Below are 15,973 nucleotides of genomic sequence, written 5' to 3' on the forward strand. Positions count from 1 at the left end.
AGAGTAGGATGGTAGATATGATCTATATGGTTTTTACAAGGTGTTTGTCAAGGTCCCCCATGAGAGACTCATCCAGAAAGTCATGAGGCACGGGATCACTGGAACCTTGGCTGTGTGGATTAAAAATTTGGCTTGCAGGAAGAAAGCAGCAAGTAGTAGTGGAAGTAAAGTATTCTGCTTGGAGCTCGATGACTAGTGGAGAATCGCAAGGATCTGTTCTGGGGCCCTTGCTCTTTGTGACTTTTATACATGACCTGGGTGAAGAGGCAGAAGGAATGATGGGTCAGTAAGTTTGCAGATGATAAGAAGGTTGAAGGAGTTGTGTATAGAGCTTGAAAGTTGTCGAAGGTTACAAGAGGATATAGACAGGATGCAGAGTGGGACTGAATAGTGACAGATGGAATTCAATCCAGCTAAGTGTGAAGTGATGCATTTTGGAAGGACAGACCAGAGGGCTGAATACAGGGCTAATGGTCAGTTACATAAGAGTGTGGATAAACAGAGGGACCTTGGGGTTCAAATCCATACATCCCTCAAGGTTGCTGCACAGATTGATAGGATAGTTAAGAAGACCTATGGGATGCTGGGCTTCATTAATAGGGATATTGATTTCAGGAGTAGAGAGATCATGTTGCAACTCTACAAATCTATTGACTATTGTGTTCAGTTCTGGTCACCTCATTACAGGAAGGATATGGAAATTATGGAGAAGATGCAGAGGAGATTTACCAGGATGTTACCTGGATTGGAAAACAAGTCTTATGAGGCAAGGTTAGCAGAGCTGGAACTTTTCTCTTTGGAGCATAGAAGGGTGAAAGGAGACCTGATAGAGGTCTACAAGATTATGAAAGGCATAGATAGGGTGGACAGCCAACACTTGTTTCCCAGGGCAGGAATAGCAAACACTAGAGGACACAGATTCAAAGTGAAGAGAGGGAAATTTAGGGGGAGACATCAGAGTTAAGATTTTTTAAGTAGAATTATGGGTACCTGGAAAGCCGAACCAAGGATGGTGGTGGAGGCTGAGACTCTTAGACATGCACATAGATGAAAGGAAAAGAGAGGGTTATGGGGTAGGGTGGGTTTAGTACTTTTTTTAAGGAATATATGGGTTCGCACAACATCGAGGGCCAAAGGGCCTTTACTGAGTTGTACTGTTCTAAGTTCAAAAACCTGTTCAAAGAATAAACAAGCAACCCAAACTCATCAAATTCATCACTGACATTGTTGTGTTTGGTTTCACCTCTGATTTTGCTGATGTGAGCATTCATATTTGTAAGGAATAGTTATTAAATCAGCGCCCTTTGCATGCACATCTGTTCTACCTGGTATCACAAGCTTCCAAATGCATTCAGTTGGGGTTCTACCTAATTTTAAATGATTAGGTATAAAACAGCTTATCCACTTACACAGATTTAACATGACAGCAATTCTAAACTTGAGGTTGTGCATCTTACCTCCCTCATCTCAGGGATAGCCGAGCATGATCACAATTTTAAAATACATGCAATACTGTTAAATTTGTTTCTGGTTAGGTTTATCCTCCAAGGCACTGTTCATGTATCTCACCTCATTTGTTTATGGTTTATCATGGCAAACACTCCCTTAGTCTCAGAGGTGTTCATGCAAAATCGGAGGATTTTTTTAGATATTTAATATTGGAGGTAATGCCATTTCTATCAAAAAGAGTAAAACCTAATGATATCAGTTGACCTAAATGGAGATCTGCTGCTTCACAGCCTGTAACCAGAATCAACCAGAAAGAATGGTCTTAGATAAGGAAAAGAGCTCTTATTAAAATGCCAAAGGTATTATGAGAACCAGTAATGCAAATTGTGTCACCATCCCTCTCCATAAATTACAGTAAACCATCCATACATATGTATGTATGTATGTATGTGTTGTGTGTGTGTGTGCGCGTGCGTGCGTGCGTGCATGTGTATTCAGGCTGGGATACCCAGATTTAAAGAGTCAAAATTGTGATCTATGTTTGAGAAATCTGAATCCAATTCCTATTAAATACCATGCCCAAAATATCATTTGTGTGGAAAGGTAATGCCACATTTAGCTACAGGTCAAAGAGGGAGAACAAAGTAAATTTTATTCTGTGCATGACTCTAGTATTTGATTTGGAACAGTTCACTATTGATACTAGACACATAAAATTAGAAACTAACACACCCACAAAATAATCCCATTACTTTAATTACCATATATTTTGGTGTACAAGTCAAGTCATGAAACCCAAAATAATCTCTCAAAAAAATGGGGGTCGACATACACTGGATATACATTTGAGACCTTAAATTCAGCTCAAAATCTAATCTGCGCCAATTCAGTGTATAAGTCAACTCTTGAAAAACCAAAACAAAATCTGATTGCGACAGATTTTCATTTTTTATTGAAAACAACAACAAAATTATCACCCTTCAAAATCATTATCAACCACAACACATTTAGAACCCTTCAAAATCATTCTCGCTATCCTCATCTGAAGCAAAGATGGCAGTAAGCATATCCATACTCTCACTGTTTAAACAGTCATCATATGGGTCCCAGTCTGTATCTGATGAGGCGGTTTCAGCTTCATTGTCTGTGTCCCATAATAAACCATCTTCCATGCCATTAATTGCACAAGAGATACTGCACTTTTTAAATGATTTTATCACAGTCTCTACTTTAATTTTGTCCCATGCCTTGAGCATGAAGTTACACAGCACATCAAGTGATGCAGCATGCAGTTCCCCGTCTTTTGTAAACAAATTTTCTGCACTTGACATCCATGTATTCCATTCATCACGCAGATGGTCTTTGAATGGTTTATTCAAGCAGACATCGAAAGGTTGCAATAGAGATGTCAAACCACCCGGGATAACCGCCATGTAAGTATTATGTAGTGCTAATCTAGTTTTAGTGTTCTCAGTTAAGTGGCTATGAAACATATCCCAGACCAGCAAACTCCATTCTCTGCATAAACCGCCTGACCACCTGTTCCACACATTGTCTATCCATAGTTATACACCTTTTTCATCCATCCATCCTTTTTCATGTACAAAATGTACAAAAATACCTGCAGGGAATTTCATTTTTGGTTTAATTTTGCCTTTGAAGATTACCATAGGTCCTAATTTCCTCCTTTCGGCCATGCACGATAACACTACAGTAAACCTGGTCCTTACTTCTGATTTGCACAGTTTTAACACCTTTCCATTCCACTGTTCTATTGCCTATCATGTCAAAATTCATGAGGTTTTCAAAAATTTTTGATTTTTGTGGTAGTACCAGAATTTTCCTGTTCATTGCACCAACTTACTGTAGCCTCAAAATCTTTACTGAGGTCTGGATGCGACTTGGCCAACTACAGTGCAAATGTTCTTATTTTATTTCAGGTGACTATGTAGCAATCTTGCCTCTGTTCAAGCACCCATTCTGTGACGTGATTTTCTAACTCTGGCCAATGAGTGATTCCTTTTCTCAATGAACATTGCCTTTTTGATAATTTTCTTAAAGTCTCTTCTTTCTTCCTCCAATCTCTTACCAACTTCTCATATACATCAAATTTTCTTGCAACCACGCAGTTGTTGGTTTCCTTGGCCATTTCTATCACTTTCAACTTAAAACTCACTTCATACTTTCGTCGTGAGTTGCATTGTGTTGATGGACCCTCCATGATAGCAATCACATTCAGCCAACGGCCAGAAGATAAATCCATGCGATTTTTTTTGGTTCATTGTATACGGCCATCAATGGTGTATCTCAGGCATCGTGATCTTTGGGGTCGACTTATACGCTGGTCAATCCAGAAAAATTAGGTCAACTTATACACCGGATATACCATAAAACCCTAAAAATGAGGCTAAAAATGGGGATTGACATTCACCAGTTGACTAATATGCCAAAATATATGGTAATAAAATCATTTTTAAAAATCTACACTGGGTAAAACATCCTATTATTTGTAATCTTGTAAAAAAAAGTTGTGTTATTTTAGAAGGCACTTTCCTTAAACATTTTAGAACTCATCGGTTATGGTCTAACCTATTTATCTTGGCTTCTCAAGCACCAAATCACTTACTGCTCAATGAGTTTGAGATTTGCTGAGTGCATGCACAACCCAAAGCAGCAGAGAAAAACTCAAACAAGAAAATGGAGTACAATTCCATAAATGTCTTCATTTGAAGTCTTTTTTTTATTAGTTCAAAGCTTTTCCAGACATCAGACTACTCCTTTGTAACAGAGATGAGAAAAGAAGTTTCTTACAAATTTCCACAAATTATCCTTTGAACAGAAATCAATCAGTGATATTATCATAGTTGGAAATGTGTGGTATCATTTTGTTTTGTGAAGTCAATGGGATTGCAATGCCACGTGTGGCTTTGCTGCATCCAGCAAAGGCTATAACATCTCTCACTTTTTTTCCCCATACTTTCCTTGCACTGCTGTTTCTTAACCATTTGGAAAAGCAATCTCTATGAAAGCATTAGGCACAAATATTTTGGTGTAAAAAAAATGTTAGAATTAGCCTTATCTAAACCACACCAGTAACTTCTGGCAGAACATGTCTAGATAAATGGATGGAATGGTATCCTGCTGTCAACACAATAACACATTGCAATTCTGGCTTCATCTGTTCCAAGACATCATCCCCATTCTAAAGCTCAATCAATGAGAGTAAGATGTTATTATTCACTAAAAAGTAGAAAAACCGGCTGCAACAGGAGAAAGATGTAGAGTTCTGCAAGTTATCTTCACTCTAAATCCATTCTCTATTAATTAATAGAATCACCAGGTATCAGATTATTGGACCATCCTTTGTTCTTTGAAGTTAGCAACAATGAAGAGCTTACCACAACTCTCTTCCAATACATTTGTGGCACATGGCCTAATGCAAACAAAGGAGGCCGAGAAACGCACAAAAAACACACGGGCTTGCATATTTTCAACGCTAACCTTCAGTCAGTGTATTGCTGGAGGAGGTTGTGGGGTTTGCTGGGTACAGGACAAATCCATGCAGTATTATATTTCTTTCAACGGGCCACTCCTTTCCAACTACAATAATTTCAGCAATAATATACCTGGTCATATTTAACATAGCAGCACTTCAAAAACATGTTTGTAGTACTTTAAACAACAAATTAATTTGGAAGAGTATGATGATTGTTGAAAGGTCAACAAATTAACTAATCAAAATACATTGCAAACAAATACTTTCACCACTGCTCTGTAGTGTATTCGTATTTAGAAAGATAATAGGCTGGATCTTCCTATTCCATACCAGTGCTCATGCCAGGACTTACTTTAATGTCCCTAGAGAAATCTCAGTTTCCAGCACTGGTCTGGGCATAAGCCAAAAATAAAAAACTGGTTGCAGTGGTACAATATTATATTAAAGAAATTCAGGTGTATTATTATTGTTGGAAAAGAGTGATACTACCTTGTTTCTCTGAAATCAACAGAAACACGATAGCCCCGGAATGGTACTGCATTCAACAAATGCTCCAAGATCCTCTATCACTGTGGCAACACGTCATTATGGCTTCCAGCTGTGCTCCTGCATTGCACTAGTGGAATTGTCGTGCAGTCCAGTGAGGTGGGGGGGGGGGTGTACTTTGCCCTTAGCCATGCACCATAAGGCACACATTCTTCACAAAATCCATTACATCTACAGAATGAATAAGAGAGCCATACCAGTGTCCCCTCCCAAGCTACCATCCCCAGCACTGAAGCTGTCATTATAGTCACCTGACCACACTAGGCATCAATGTAAATCCAATGTCCCACACAGAACTCCTGAAAAGACAAGTTCTGTCATGGGAAGAGGAGTAAAGAATCAAGGATGGTCTCAAAGCAACTCCACTGTCTTCTTGTTCTCTGGTCTGACAGTCCAAAGAGGAGAAGGAGCATTTGGAATGGGATCGAGAACTCTCTATATTAGTAGCACACAGAAACCCTGCATTAAAAATACCTACCCACCCACCCATCAAGAACCTCCTACTTTATGAAGGAGACTAATGTTCCAGCATTGGCTTCATCAGTCACCTGAGTACTGCAGAACCAGAGTGGGGTAAAAAAAAATCATCCTGAATCCAAACAAAATATGAGAAGGAGATTGAATCTTAAAATTAGATCTGGCCCATTTAGGAATGAAATCAGGATGCAAGTTTAAACAAATACTCCCTGCACCAAAAGTGTTTGAATGTTAGGTAATTTGGAATCTTCATGATAGACTCAGTAAGATTTATATTAGATAAGGTTAGTCATGGAACACAGATCAAGGACAAACAAATAGATACAAACTACCCATCATCTGACTGAATGCTACAAGTCCTTTGAAGGGCTAAATTTTCATTGTTCCAACTTTTTTTGCTGGAATAACTTTTCTTTCTGCTGTGGAGATTCCATACATTTCAAAAACTAGTTTAAAATAGTCGGTCTCAGATTGAAGGATGTCAGCTCTTCACATATAATTAATCCTCTGTTGATTAATTCCAAATACACACACTCTCTCCCCCTCTCTCTCCCCCTCTCTCTCCCCCTCTCCTCTCTCCCCCTCTCTCTCCCCCTCTCTCTCCCCCTCTCTCCCTCCCCTCTCTCCCTCTCCCCTCTCTCTCTCTCGCTCTCTTCCTCTCCCTCCCTCTCCCCTCTCTCCCCCCCTCTCTCTCCCCCTCTCTCCCCTCTCCCTCTCTCTCTCTCGCTCTCTCCCTCTCCCCCCCCCTCTCTCTCGCTCTCTCTCTCTCTCTCTCCCTCCTTCTCTCTCTCTCTCTCTCCCTCTCTCCCTCCCTCTCTCTTTCCATCTCCCTCTCTCTCTTCCAAATTCTAGTTGTCATTTATGCAATCACACTCCAGGGATGAGACAATTTCACCTCTGACATTATTTCCATGGATGTCTTGGATAGCTTTTACTGCTTAGTGTAAAATGCATAGAAAATTGAGGACATCACCAGGAGTAAAAGGATCCACTCTTTAATATTTTGTATAATATTCTAAATGCAACTTCCTTTCAAAAAGTGTTCATCCTGCATGTGTTACACAACCCTGAAGACTACAGATGCTAAACAGACATACCCTGATGTATGTCGATCAGAATCTGTGGGGACAAAGGAATTGTCATCATTTGATCAGCAGGGTCTTGACCCAAAATGTCAACAATCCCTGTCCCCTCACATATGATGTTCAATCTGCTGAGTTCCTCCAGCAATTTGTTTTTCTTTTGCTCCCTATTTCAGAACCTACATTCTCTTGTGTCTCTGATGTATTCTTGCTTGGGCTCTAGGTATGCAGTTATGCTGCAGATCTGAGAATTGTGTTTGAAATTTCTATGCACATGAAATCACGTTGACATATTGTATGTTCAAAGTAGATACGTATTCTGTGGCCAGAAAAAAAATTACAAATCATATTATTTAAAATACTTTTCAACCTCAACTAGATCGGAATGGTTACAATAGCATTAAGTAATACGTTTATTCAATTCCTTATACATCATGTAATCTTCCATCCAAGCTCCACTCTACATTTCTTAATTTAGCTGACTTAACATAATTGAATAAAGACCACAATTGCACAGCACGTGCTTATTATGTGCTTCAATTCTGCATGGTAAAGTAAAATTGATCATGTCTTTATGGTACATGATGGACATAAAACATAGGAGCAGAAATAGGCTTTTCAGCCCATCGAGTCTGCCCCACCATTCAATCATTTTTTTTTCTGGCTATTCATGATGATGGTTCCTTTCAGTCAATTTGGAACAGCATGTGTGTGAATGGATTTAGGTGAGTAGGGGATGCACAGGTCCAGACCCACATTCTCGATATCCCCTCCCAGATCCAGCAGCATGGTGAGGTCCAAGATGGCTGGCAGAACATCCTGTGGCAGTGAATGGTCAGACCAAGTTCCAATGCAAGGGGTTCCCTTTCCACGCTTCACGGCACATTTGCTAGATGGTCATTGACCCTACAATCCATTTTTCCACGGCCCCAATGCCTGAACCTTTGATAACCTCCCTAAATCACCGTTGAGGTCATAAGAGTGCAATTGGTGGAGAATCTCACCTGGCCCCTTAACACCAAGTCCATACCCAAGAAATCCCAGCAATGCCCATACATCCTGTGAAGGCTGAGGAAAGTTAATCTCCCACCATCCATCCTCACTACATTCTACAGAAGATGTATGGAGAGCCTGGTCTGGAAGCTGTACCTCCTCAGACCGCAAGACCCTGCAGAGGATAGTGAAGTCAGCAGAAAAGATCATTATGGTCTCTCTTCCTACCATGAAGTACATCTACAACACTCGATGCAGCCGAATGGCAATAAACATTGCAAAGGACTCTACATACACCTCACATAAACTGTTCTCCCTTCTGCTATCTGGTAGGAGGTACCGTAGCACTCAGGTCATTATGTCTAGATTGGCCAAGTTCTTTTCCCCAGCCATCAGGCTCCTGAATTCCCAGAATATATGTGGATTATGGATAGTACTGTGGAGTTTTAGTGTATACATCTTAATATTTTAATATCTCTATTTTAACTTCTATTCTAACATATTAATGTAAATATGCTCCTGGAGAAACGCTAAATCGTCTTTACCGTGCAAGCATGGTATGAACGATAAATAAAAGTGACTTGACTTGGCTCTTCCTTAAAACTCTGCTTCCACACTGCCAGAGAAATAAATTCCATAGATATACCACCTTCTGGCTGAATAAATTCCTATGAAACCAAGCATCACATGCACATTTGACAAGATGTAGAAATGTCTTTATGGCACATATGCACCAGTGAAATTATTTGTCACACTGTGCATACTGGCTGTAACTACTGTGGCAATTGCACAAAAACAAACTAAAAACAGTGTGTTTACATCACGGTTTGTCCTTTAATTGGGAATTTATTGGAGCAGATACCAATGGAGACACCACAGTTGCAAGAATGGACAGGATTTCTCTTCATTGTTCAGGAAAGCCATGCATATCATCACTTAGGAATTGGAGTGCCCATTCATGTGTCCCCCTCAAACGATGCAACTCTGAACTATCCAATGATCCACAGCAGCAGGTGGTTCTATACTATAGGTTCATTCTCAGTTGAGCCAAAAACATTTGGTAGTGTGCACAACTGCATTAAAGATAGCTTACCAGCAGGAAGTTTGCATAACAAGCACTGTTAAAAATTGCCCTCTGGCACCAATGGAACAAATTGGTGCAAGTTCTCTGTACGGTTCTAATATAACTGTTTCCAAGTAAAAATGCATTTCTGAGTCAATAGATTTCTTAAATTCGTTTTCAAATGCATTTACAAACTAAAATAATTTGCTTACATGGTAAAATAAGTATTGACAAATATTTTAAAGGTTTTTGCATATCCTGGTGAAAATGATAATTAGCTGCAATAACAGAAACAGAACTGTTGGAAGACCTCAGCCAGTCAAGCATCATCGGAGGAGCAAGGTGGTGGTCTGGGACCTTTCCTCAGAGTAGTTGAGCTCTTCCATTGTTTCCAATTCTGTTTCAACATCTACATCTTTATCTGTAACAAGGATTATTTTTTAAAAAGCCAGAGGAAGTTGCAGATGGTGGAAATCTAAAATGAAAATGATGGGAAATACTCAGCAGCTCTGGCAGAATCTGTGGAGAGTAAAACAGTTGGCATTTCAGATTTTTATTTTCCACTTCCACTGTTTGATCCAATACGAGTTACACCTAGCTGGCAAATTTGAAAGAGAAGTACAACATGCATGAAACATACAATATTACAAAATCATTAAATGTCACCTGGAACTCAATGTGCGTGCTCTTAAAAGTTTAATATAATCGTGACATTCAATAGTCTATAATGATAACAAAAATTAAAACGTTTGAATTAAATTGTTTATTTTTATCAGTGGATGAAATTCAATCTGAAAAAAGCATTGTGGAAATGAATATGTAAATATAAATGACTATACAGCATATTTTGAATTTAAGATGATGGCAAATTCTAACCACATTTTTTTGATGAGTTGGGATTTGAGAGGACTGTCTTATGGGCCTAGTTTTCCCATTGTAAGGGCATGAAACTAACAGCATTTGCTTCATTATATGTTGAAATAAAAAGAAGCCTCTAGATTTACAGTTAAATGTGGAAATCCAGGATCAAAGGCTTTCTTAGCATGCCCTGGATTTTTTTTAAAAAAAACACGGTAGAAGCCAATTCCGGTCATTTAAACCTGTGCCACCTGATTAACCTGCAACCCTGTACATTTTGGAGGGTGGTAGGAAACTGAAGCACCCGGGGAAAACCCACGCAGACACGGGAAGAACGTACAAACTCCTTCCAGACAGCACCAGATTCAAACCCAGGTTGTGGGCACTGTAATAGCTAACTGCTTCCCTAACTGTGCCATGCTAGGATAATTTGCCGAAAGCTGATGCAAAAGGTATGTCTATTCTACTCTGGCTAGAAAATACATTCTCGTGTAATTTAATGATATTAAAATAAAATTGCTTGAAATCAAGGGGGAAATAGATTACAGTCATACTTTGAATAAAGGAAGATGTTTGTGGTTGCTGAGGATCAATCAGATCTGCCCCAAACATTACCGCAGTAGTTCTCAGTGCTGCGGCGAGCACCAAGCTATTTTCAACTACTTCAGCAAAGACTTTCCTTCCTTTACAAGGTCAGAAATAGGAATGTTTGCTAATAATTAAACAATGTTCTGTTCTATAAAAATATCACACACTTTAGTAATCCATGCCTGCACATGGCAAAACCTAGACATGTGGCAAGAAATGCCAGATAATATGTCAGGCCATCTCCAGATATGTTAAACTATCTTGATTTTCTACAGCATTATTATCAATGATTCTTCCTAGAGATTGCAACTAATGGAACTAATTAAATAAATATTTGGCCACTGACCAGGTATTCTATCGTGATGTACTCTCTTCCTTTTGTACATAGCACATATCTGAAGTCAGAATTTTCCTGATTGGTACAACTCCAAACACACTCAGAAGGCTCAGTGCCACCCTGAAGAAACCGTAGCTGAATTTGGAGCACATCACCCGACAAATTCCCCTTCCAATGGCACCCTGTGGATGCAGTGTGTACCATGCAGAAAATGCTCCACAGCAATTCATCAAGGCTTCTTCAACAGCACATTTCAAATCTATAAGCTCGACAAAGTGAAAGTACAAGAGCTGCAGGCACATGGAATAGCCACCATTTGTAAGTTCCCCTGCAAGTCACACAATATTCTGACCCTTTTATATATCAGTATAAATCTTCAAGCTCCCTTCCCAACCCCATCACGGCAGCACCCAAAGAAGAAGGACAGCAGCAATTCAAAAATCTCCTTGCCACCACCTTCTTAACGGTAAATAGAGGTGGTGAATAAATGGTGACTTCTTTGGTAACAGTGCACCCATAAATGAAAAAAAAATCCTTTAGCAATAATTAATATCCTGTGTCTGACCTTACAGACACTTGGGACTTTTTAAAAAAGATAATAATAAAAAATACTTAGTTCAACTTCTATATCAATGTCTCAGTGTTTCTTTCTAAATTTTGTTTTCTTTAAAATGTTTAAAGTTTTGTTTTTTCATTTCATGGTTTGCAGTCTATTAGCTAAACAGCCATCCTGGAGACAAGGAGCTTACTAAGATCTGATCCCTAACACCAACCAGTGTCAAAAACGAGAATGTAGACAATGGGGAGATCATTATTAGATAATTTTCTCTGGTTTTTTCATAATCAATGACAAGGGCCAGTGCTTTACGGGTGACCACAAAATCCAGGCCAAGAGCATTAATGTACATTTACTTAGGTTTATGTTTTGTCGGTATTGCATAATTTTCATGAAGAACATTAAAAGCAAGTGAGCTCCTTATTGTTAATATCCATCAAGGATGCTTTTCAAAAAAAAAATGCAATTATCAATGGAAAGTTGATTGTTTGAAATTTGTAATCAGTGCAAAGGGAGCAATTGATTTCCATAATAATAGGTTTTGCACATTCGAGATATATGTGTTTTCACTGAAGCTTGTCTTATAACAAGCAAATGCCTGTTGATGAAGTGTCACAACCTCAACCTCCTGGCACAATGCTTCTCAATCACCATGCTAGAATTGGTACTTTAATCAAATTACATTGGTACACAGACACATCTGTGATCTCTTTTCAAAGTTACCATGTCTTTATAAGGAGCAAGTCTACTTAGCACAATAACAGAAGCAGAATTCTTACTTTTTTGGAGTCAGGTTGGAATAATATTTACAGAGCTCCATCACTATTGGTGAGGGTCTCCAATTCAGATCACAGAGAGATCCAGGCAAATAGTTCCTATTTGCCTAATTCCAGGGTCGGGGTGGGGAAGGGGGCACATTGACTCTATTTGTTCACCCCAATTACCCTGATCTGGAAAGGATCCAGATTGGTAAAACTTAGAAATCTAAAAAAGATGTTTCTACACTGCCCCCGAAAGCCAGTATTTCATCACCTTTTTACCTGGGTGAACACAACCAACACAGTATTTTCATCCTGGTACTTACACACCAAGGCAGGTAGTATCAGAACTGATGTGTTTTGCATCAGTTCCAGTGCAAATGTCGCACTGAACCGGTTTTTCTTGGTTCAGTGTGAACACTCCGATCTGACCCGACCCGGCTTTAAACACAGGTCATTGACATGCCAATTTACTGGAATCTCAGTGTGATAGCACCTTAATACTGATATTTAACCAACCACATGTTAACAGGGCCTGGTTTATTTAGTGAGGGTCCCACTGACTATGAGGAAATTAACAAACAGGGTTGTCTGGAACTTGCATGAAGAAATTCAGTCCACAGTAGCTGCTCTTCTCCTGCGTTTTGCATGGAAGAGCTAGTGCAGCTGGCCCTAGTGCTGAGGTGAATAGGCTGGACAGGCAGCCAGATATCCCATGAGTACTGTGGACTGGTCTTCATGTTACTAAATCTGTCACGAGAAAATGACCCAATTAAAATCTCCGGTCCTCCAGCACATCAGCTTGAGCCAACTCAAAATCAAAAAGGCTCATCTAACATTATATTGTGCACCTAACATGTATGCATGGAACACAAATAAGATGTTTAAAAATTGCACTGCTCCCTTTACCAAGTTTTCATCTGAATTGAGAACAGTGGATAATTGCTCTCTTTCCCCTGCAGCCTGATCTTTATCACATATTGTAATGGCAGAATTAAGTGGTTTACGATTGTAATTTCTGTTTTTTTACTTACTCCAAGCATATAGATATGTGTACTGCCTTGGTTGCCATTCACTCTTCCAATCAGTTACTGGTCTTTTTTTTAAAAAAGTATTACGTTAAAACAGCAAATCAAGATAAGGTGAAGAAGGAGCTTGTTGCAACTTCATTTAACTTTGCCATCCTGCTCCCTCAAAACACAATTGGCAGGACTTTCAGGAAATGAGCATCCTGAAAAATCTAAAACACCAAAGACTTATTCAGGAATAACTTACAAATTTTGTCCATCTTTAAGCGCTGAGTCTAAATGTAATTTATTTTCTGCTTGTAAAGAATTTTCATTAATTGATAGGAGTAGGGATGGGCCCTTCATCTTTCCAACCTGTTCCACTGTCTAACCAGTCCATGTCTTCAGTCAGTTTACCATCCTTGGTTCAAAATCATCACCAGTGCTGCAGAAAATCAAAACCCTTTGTGCAATAAAATGTTTCCCAACTTCCTGGAACAGCCAAGCTAAAAGGATATATAACTTTGCTCTGGATTCCTAACTAAAGGAAATAATTTCTTGCCGTATATTACATCTTTTAATCATCTTAAGCAAGCCAACTTGATTAACTTTTAATCTTCTATACTTGAGAAAGTACAAGCCAGTCTACTGCAAGTGTGGATCAAGATTTAATAATCTTGGTACCATTCGGTTGAATCTTTGCAATATACACTCTAGGGCCATAATTTTGTTACAAGGTGTGATACTCAGAACTGAATGTCAATACCCTGATGAAGTCCAGCTGGAGATCTTTGCATTTGCTGTTGCCCCATTCACACTGGCCCTTTATCCCAGTAATTAACTACCAATCTACCAGTTAACGTGTCAGTGTGAATGCTTGCAAATTGGCACGCAGGCATCAGATCACCCCAGGGATGGTCCTCCTAGGGAGAGTGTATCATCGCTGGGGCGATCTGATACCTGCGTGCCAGTTAGCCCAGTGTGAAGGGGACAGGGGGGTACACTGGGTCCAATTAGTGGAGGATAGGCACAGCTCTGCTCTGGGATGCTGGGTGGTGTGTATAAAAGGCACAGAGAACTGGTTAATGTTGGTCCAGTGTGAATGGCAAAAATGGCTTCTTGAACTGGTTAATTGAACAGCCAATTTAATGGTTAGCCAATGGGAAAAGGGCTAGTGTAAACTCTATCAGCTGTGCATTCTCCACCCTATTCACCAACTCCTTTTCGTTTCTCACATTTTACTCTACAATAGTGAAGTACTGAATTGATTCTATCATTGGAGAGAATCCATTATCCCAACTTTTTCTACTGTGCTACAAACACTTATCTTTTGCTCCAATAACCATTCGTGGCCAACGGTATCAAATAGGATTGACTGAAAGTGTGAAGTACAGTGAGAAACAATGGTCACTCGATGATAAAAATGGAGCATGTGAACAGTCTTGTTTCCCCCAGCCAAGATGCTTTCAACTTAATGAGCAGAAGCCATCATCATGTAACAGAATCATACATTTTAGAAGTTAGATCAATATCCACAAATTTTACCACTGACTAAAACAGACTAAATGCACAATAAATGTCTGCCTATGGATGAACTAAGATTATCACAAATGCCATGGTCTTAAGACAATGACGACTGAAAAAAAAGTGCTTGAATGTATATCTAAAAATGGGCATCTAAGAACTCAACTCTGTTCACAAGTTCATCAGCTCTTTGCTCCCTATTTCCACAAAACATAAACTGGAACATTCATTAAGAGCAACTTTAATCAAAAGGGGAAAAATAAATTCATGACTGTGGCCAAAAATTGGAAGATCAACAATAGAGAATCAGCAAGGAGGCCCATTTCCAAGCCCCATTTAACACACTCGCATTAAGAACTTGCCAACTCAACACAAAGTCAATGTGTGAATTGGCTGCTGGTTATAGAAAGTGCATGGTTTTCTCTTTCACCCATTTGAAGATCCATCCCATTTTTAATAGTGACTCCAAAGCAAGAGCCTGGGTGTGCGTATGCTTCACTTGATGTCAACTCAGATCATTTAAAACGTTCAAAATCAAGAACTTAGCCATCCTTATCTCTTCAAGGAAACATCCCGAAATTGAGAATGAACTCCTCTGGTCTCGGGCTCTAACTTGATTCGACTACAGCATGAGAAGTGCCACTGCCGCACAACATTTGATGTCCACTTCATATTTACTGGAACATATGAATGACTCCAAATGCCACAGAAGTGTGGCAAACATTGACATAGTCTATTCCCCAGGTACATATCAAAAATATGTTTATTCCTAGGCCAGATAATTATGGTGCAAATCACTGCTGATTGCACATGCATAAATACACCGCTGATATTTTATGCATCTTTAACTATAGCATGCTTCCCTGCAGAGCACTGGTAACTCTTTGGCATTTAGCATTCACGATGGCCAACTATAATAAGGGGTTTTGATTTCTTCATTTTCAGATGCAGTTATGTAATAACTGTGATCAGTTGCATAATTCCACCGTACATCCACTTTAACTTTAAAATTTTAATTTGCTAATAGGGTGTTATTGCATATCTGGTTCTTGGGCAACAAAATTCACATCCATGCCTTCATGCTTTCACTGCTCTAGCAGGTGAACAACTAGTTAATACCTTGTTAATGTCAAAGGTGAAGGTTTGACAGTAAAGATCACCTGATGCTGCAGAATGTCGCTCCCAAGTAGCTGAAACATTCAGTTGCTTGTAAAAGAGGAAGGGAATGCATAAGCACCC

General features: G+C 39.3%; 1 protein-coding gene and 1 long non-coding RNA gene across 3 annotated transcripts in view; one reads left to right on the top strand and one right to left on the bottom strand.

Annotated features, from left to right (window-relative positions):
* tshz3b (teashirt zinc finger homeobox 3b) overlaps positions 1–15,973 on the bottom strand; it is a 74,210-nt gene that overhangs the window by 38,380 nt on the left and 19,857 nt on the right. The gene's annotated exons all lie outside the window — the stretch shown is intronic.
* The window catches only part of LOC138744908 (uncharacterized), a 31,540-nt gene that overhangs the window by 4,687 nt on the left and 10,880 nt on the right, over positions 1–15,973 (top strand). Inside the window, exon 2 of the long non-coding RNA XR_011345859.1 lies at positions 2,805–2,882. This is a non-coding gene — a long non-coding RNA (uncharacterized lncRNA). The remainder of the gene's footprint in view (positions 1–2,804; positions 2,883–15,973) is intronic.

The sequence above is a fragment of the Narcine bancroftii genome, chromosome 10 (genome assembly GCF_036971445.1).
Source record: "Narcine bancroftii isolate sNarBan1 chromosome 10, sNarBan1.hap1, whole genome shotgun sequence".
Taxonomy (NCBI): Eukaryota; Metazoa; Chordata; class Chondrichthyes; order Torpediniformes; family Narcinidae; genus Narcine; species Narcine bancroftii.